Source organism: Aotus nancymaae, unplaced genomic scaffold (genome assembly GCF_030222135.1).
Source record: "Aotus nancymaae isolate 86718 unplaced genomic scaffold, 86718_ANA_hifiasm-v0.15.2.pri h1tg000012l, whole genome shotgun sequence".
Classification (NCBI taxonomy): domain Eukaryota; kingdom Metazoa; phylum Chordata; class Mammalia; order Primates; family Aotidae; genus Aotus; species Aotus nancymaae.
Window position 1 is genome coordinate 6,117,766 of NW_026988423.1, and position 6,236 is coordinate 6,124,001.

Sequence of the window (6,236 nt, forward strand, 5' to 3'; positions counted from 1 at the left end):
CGGGAGAGTTGAATTTCTGAAAATATTTGTGGGGCTCTAAAATTAGCAAGGGAAGTTGCATTTTGAATTCACTAGAGGGAGTGAATTTAAATAATTAAAATAACCTTCCTAGAAATTACTCTAAGAAACTAAAGGGGTCCTTTTAAGGAGTAAAAAGTTACTCTTTAAAAGAGTAATTTAGAATCACAGAATAACAGAAGCTTAGTCTAAAGGTATCACTTAGTCCTAAACACTATTTTTTTTTTTCTTTTCCACAAGGTGGCCGTTTAATGAAAGCAGCAGCCGCCGAGGAGCGGCAGTGCCCTAGCTGAGCTCTGCACACCCAGGCCTCTGCGGTGCCCTGTTGCTGAGCTGCCTGATGACCAAGGGTTCCTGCTGTTTGGCTGACGAACCTAAACTACCTTCAGTGCTCAGGAGAAGGCGAGTCAGGGTGGAGGCAAGGAGCGTGTGAACGGAGAGGGAACAGGACAGAGACAAACGTTCGTTCTGAAGGAATCTGCTGTAGGTGAGCTCTTCCTCCTGCTCCACCACGTGGGACGCGCCGGCCTCCCCCTCACCTTCCGCCATGACTGAAGTCTCCCGAGGCCTCCCCAGCCATGCTTCCTTACAGCCTGCAGAACTGGCCCACTCTTTGAGCTCCCTGTGGGACAGTGAGTGTCCTCGGACGGACACCACAGCAGTGACCCGCTGGCCCCATGTCATATCCGGAACTCCAGTAAAAGCCACATCTGTGCTGCTGGGGTGAGCCAGCAGGTGGCGCTCCACCTCCAGGGCGCTGACCTTGTAGCCTCCTGTTGATTACGTCCACCGAGCTCCGGCTTGGATCCAGTACTGGCCGTCCTTAAACACCACGCTGTCCCCTGTCTTATACCAGCCATCCCCGGTGAATGCGCTTTCAGTTTCTTCTGGTTTATTCCAGTATTCTCGAAACACGGAGGGTCCCCTCACCAGCAGCTCCCCGTCCTTCTCTTCAAACCCTGGGGTCACCGTGGTGCCCCTCTCGTCTCCCTTTGCGTGGACGGTGTGGGCGCAGCCTTCCTTCTGTGGGTTTTCTGAGACAGTGCGCACCTGCACGCCTGGCAGCCGGGTCCCCACAGAACCTGGCACGCGCGCTGCGGCGTTCAGGAGCCCGGACAGAGCCATGCCGATCTCGGTCATGCCGTACCGCTCCAGCAGGGTGTGGCCTGTGATGTTCTTCCACTTCTCCAGCACGGGGAGGGGCAGGGCGGCGGAGCCTGAGACCCTGAGCCTGATTTTTTCTTCACAAAAACAGCACGCACGAAATCCTGGACATGCGACCGGTAAAATGTCTGCCGTAGTACTCCATCAGCTTGGTGTATATGGTAGGCACTGCCATAAATACACTGATCTGCGGCGTTTCAGAACTTAAGAACTTCTCCCAAACCTGCTGAGCACTGAACTCCGACATCATCACGCAGCTGGCACCCACCCAGAGCGGGCAGAGCAGCACGTTGACCACACCATGGATGTGGTGCAGCGGGAGCACGTGGAGGATCACGTCGTCTTTGGTCCATGCCCACTTGTGGACCAGCCCAGTCACCACAGCCCTGAGGGTGCGGTGCGTGCTCAGCACACCCTTGGGCCTCCCTGTGGTCCTGCTGGTACAGATGATCGTGGCGCCTGGTCTCTCCACCCCTGCTCTGGGACCGGCCCCTCTGCCACTTCCTCCGCCGCTCCACTGTAGACGGCTGGCGTGAGAGGCAGCAGCGGGACCCTCAGCTTCCTGACCACCGGGCTCCGGAGCTCCAGGTACTCCTGGCCGGCAAGGACCACCGAGCTCTGGGAGTTGCAGATGACGCACCTCAGCTGGGCATCGGGGTGCTTCCTGTAGAGGGGGACCGCCACGCCGCTGCTCATCCACAAGGTCCACTGGGCCACGACGTAGGAGGCGGAGTTAGCGCACGGGAAGGAGACCCTCTCCTCGCGGAGGCCCCCCGCCAACACACCCGCGGAGCCCGCAGATCTACCCGGACAGGCGAAGGCTGCGAGAATAAAGCTCCGCGTATATGTGGTGCCCGTGCTGGTCAACCAGGGCGGTTCTGTCCCCAAAGCCCAGGGCACGGGTGAACGCTGGGGTGGTCCTGTCCGAGGGGGCCACTGGGGCTGTGCGCAGAAGGCCACTTCCTCCGTGTCTTGAAGGAGCCAGACAGCAGGAGGCCAAGGCACAGGCCAGGCGCCAGAAGGTCAGCTTCAGGGGGCTGCATCTTACTGACAGGCGTTCCCAGGGGCCTCCTGGAGGGGATCTACAAGACGGCCGCGCGGCCAGGACGCAGGATCTGCCTCGCCGGAGCTTTTCTTTTGCTCAGCTGCGCGCGTGCCAGGTCGGGCATCTATGGCAGGCTCTGTATCCCAGCGACGCCGAGCAGGGTGAGGCAGGGAGAAGCTGAAGGCGCCATGATGGTGGCCGTGTGTGGGTGAGGGTGAGGGTGCAGACGCCTCCAGGCTCGCGCTCTGGGCCCTGCGCGGACACTCCACTGACAGGCGATCCTTGCACTGCTTGTGGCAGTTCACACCACAGGCTTGGCATTTGAGGCCGTTTTTAGGTGCCCAGGATCAGGGCTTTGCATTGGCGGCAGGCGACCGGGCGCAAAGAGTTGCTCTCCTGGAAGTTGTGTACAAAGCCCAGGCGGCCACCCAGCACAGAGCTGGAGCGCAGAAAATAGGAGACCATCTTCTCCCTGCTGATGCAGCAGACCTGGTTCTGGTCGAGGTCCCCAAAGGCGCTGAGGTAAGGGAAGTTCCCACGGATGATCTGGAACTCTTCCTGTGAGATTTGGCCATCCCCATCGACGTCCAACTTCCGGAACACAGACTCCACCACGAGGGCCTGATCCAGCTTGGGTTTGGCAGCCAAGGGCCAAACATCTCCTCAGCACCGGGGGCCGGGGTGGCTGGTTGCAGCTCGTGGGGCGGGTTGGCAAGGACTTGGAGCGCGGCTCCCGCCGCTGGGATAGCTGGTGCAGCTCATCCTCCGTCTGTTACTGATCCAGAGACACCGTGAGCAGGCTGAGTAGATCAGGGTTGGCCTGTACTGGTGACTGAAGGCTGGTCACTATGGGCAGCTCCTGCAGGATGCTGAAGACCTGCTTCATCTCGGCCCCGTTGAGCTGGGTCCGGGCTGGGTCCAGCTAGTCAGGCAGTGCCAGCTGCAGGGCCACCAGCTCCTTGAGGTGCACACCCAGGATGGGGAAGCGGAAGCCCACACAGGCCGCCAGCCGGCGCCGGCAGCTGCCATAGCTGCCTGTCGCCGTCGCTAGTTCCGCGAGACCTTCCCAGAGCTTGACGGTCTCAGGGCTAATGTGGCTGTGGGTCTCCTTGAGGCGGGAGATTGTGGCTCAGGCCCCCGACCACTATCATCAGCGTATTGAAGTTCTGCAGCTGCAGCAGCTTCTCCGCCACGTGGACAAAGTGTGTGATGACCAGGGCCCGCTGCTGGCTGTGAGTTTGCTGAGGATCATGAGCTGCACCCACTGCGAGATGTTGTTGAAGAGGGAGATGAACCACTCCAGGACGGGGTTGTCCACAGTGTAGCCGAGTCGCGAAACCGTGATAGTCCTGGAACGGGATCTTGCAGAAGGAGCGATACTCCAAGTAGGTAAGACGCCCCCCCAGCTCCAGGGACTCCGGGTGGTCGAACAACAGGGACATCTTGCGCTTTTTCTGTCCTATAGAATTCCGCTGAGTCACCTGCCACTTCCACTTGTAGGTAGGGACGCTGTCTGTGTCAATGAGGCTGCTGTGCCACCGGTTCCCTTCTTGGTCTAGCAGAGCCTTCAGCTCCTTGATCTGCTCAGCGAGCTCCGGGTTCAAGCCAAACTCCACTGGGAAGGCAGAGATCCAGTACCTGACCAGGTATCTTGTTTTCCTACTTGCTTCTCCTTTATTTTCTTTCCTAGTTGTTGGCAGTTTCATCAATTCAGTGGTTTGAGCTAGGAACCTGAAAGTCATCAAGACCTCACTCCTTTGCTCAACTCAACACCATAATCTCTTCAGCTAGACTGAAGATCTAGCTTGATCCCTTGAGAGCAAGATGGTGCTTGTTTGATGTCCTATCTCTCCTACCTAGCACAGTACTCAGAATACAGGAGGTAGTCAATAAATTCTTGAATTAGTGAATGAAACTAATCTTTGTCTCTTCCCTATATCTAAACCATTATCGAGTTCTTTTGATTTTGTCCCCTAAATAGTTGTTTAATCTGATCTTTCTTCTCACCTCTGTTCTGTCCATTCCTTCTGGTTTTACCCCCAACTGCTTATTTAATCTGATCTCTCTCTCACCTGTTCTCATGATCTCTTATCTAGACTGTCAAAATAATGTTTATACAACCTTGCCCCCCACCCTCTATTACAATTTCTCAAAATGATTCATTTTGAATTAAAATATGATATTGCTACTACTGCTAGACTCTCTTCAATGGCTTTACATCATTCACGGGATGTTTTTTAAGCCCCTTAGAATTAGACAAGGCCCTTTGTGGGTCCTTCAACCTTTCCAGTCTCAGGTTGTGTCACTCTCTCACTCTTCTTTTCAAATAGTACCAAACTGATTTGGTACTGTTTTATCCACCATGAGGTATATAGCAAATGGGTTCTTAGCCTGGGTTGGCGAAAAGGTCAGAGAAGGATTCCTAGAGAGGAAGGCACATTAGAGAGACCTGAAAAATTAGTAAGAGTTAGAGGAAAAGAAGGCAGAACCTTTGAAAAAAATATTACCTTACCTCTTTTTGGCCCTATTTGGTTCTAAATTATAATTATTTAAACCTTGAAATTGATTGCCTGAAGTATAAGCACAATGCTGCATCAAGCCTTTTTTCAGTTAAGTCTTGTGCTTGACTGCAGGATCTTTCATTCATTTACTCATTCAACAATTATTCACTGAGTTCTGTTTATTTTCGAAGCACTGTGTTGCACACTGATGGTACAGAGGTGGGCAGATGAGGCACACACCCTGACCTCACGGAATACAGACACAGTTATTACTCAGTTACCCTTCAAAGCCTAAGACCTAAAGACTTGATTGGACCACAAGAGGAAACCAGAAATGCCAAAGATGGATCTTTAGCCTCTTCTCTATGTGAATGTTGTGCTAATTCAGCAAGGAATGAATAACAATTCACCCCCTTAGTATATGGTGTTGAGAATAGCTGATACTTTTAACTATTTGCCAATGATACTATCATACAGATGAATCACAAGAGATCAGTTAATTTAGGCATTATTCTAATAATGGTTAGTGGAGAGTTTTGCCTTCAAGCATGGAATCAGTCTAAGAAAATGTTAAAAGCTTTTTGAATTCACATCAGTGTCATTACAGGAGTAGTTTTTTAAAGATGGAATTGATGTATACTCTGCCCTTAAAGCAATAATACTGCACTGTAAGAGGCTTAACACATCTTTAACAACCTCTCTTACCATCCCAGAAGCGCTGCTGGGTATATGTGTTCAAGCTCTTGTGGTTTCAGTGCAGAAAAGTTCTTTAAGATAGCATGAAATACAAATCTAGCACTGCAAATACATCCCTGGTTTGATTTATCAGGGTTTTGGATAACTTAGGTGTCATCTGTATAAATAATACAGAGGTCTCCTATGTAGCTAATTACTCAATATAGTTTTTAATGTTACTAGCTGATGTATGAATGCTTAGAACATATCCAAATGGTATATTTGCTGCTCTTCCGAAAGTATGTTTTTAATATGACCAGTTTAACTTATTGTTTCAATTCTCTGCAGCATTCAAAAAGAATTCTTTACTAAAGTCTTTTAGTGTTTCATTTTCAATTCAATACTCCCTAAATTGTGCTTTTATTTAAGTAGTTTTATGTTTGTAATTAATTCATCTGGAAAATATTGTGGATTTTAAAAATTACACATATGTGGTCATATTACTCCATAACAAGTTAAATGAACTAAGAAACCAGCAGTAAGAATGAGATGTGAAGGTGGGAGGGAAAGATGAAAGAGAACTTAAACATTTTCTCAGGTAGGCATCAGAAGCCAAACATAGGCAAAGAGACAGCGTAATTGTTTACCGGATGTCAGAGAAAGAAAAGAGATCCAGAAACTGTAGAATCAAATCCAGAGCCAGGTGTGTAACTATGGTTACTACGGTTACTGTCGTTACTTTAACCAAGAAAATGGAAAGCATCAGGAATCCAGTCACAACTAGGATTGCATGGCATATAAATAAATTATAAAGTATTTCACCTTTTGGAGAG

General features: G+C 50.7%; 2 pseudogenes; both read right to left on the bottom strand.

The window, feature by feature from the left end:
• Positions 1 to 303: 303 nt before the first annotated feature.
• Positions 304 to 2,224, bottom strand: LOC105719414 (malonate--CoA ligase ACSF3, mitochondrial-like; annotated as a pseudogene).
• Positions 2,225 to 2,226: 2 nt separating this feature from the next.
• LOC105719419 (RAS guanyl-releasing protein 2-like) lies at positions 2,227 to 3,669 on the bottom strand (annotated as a pseudogene).
• Between the last annotated feature and the right edge of the window lie 2,567 nt (positions 3,670 to 6,236).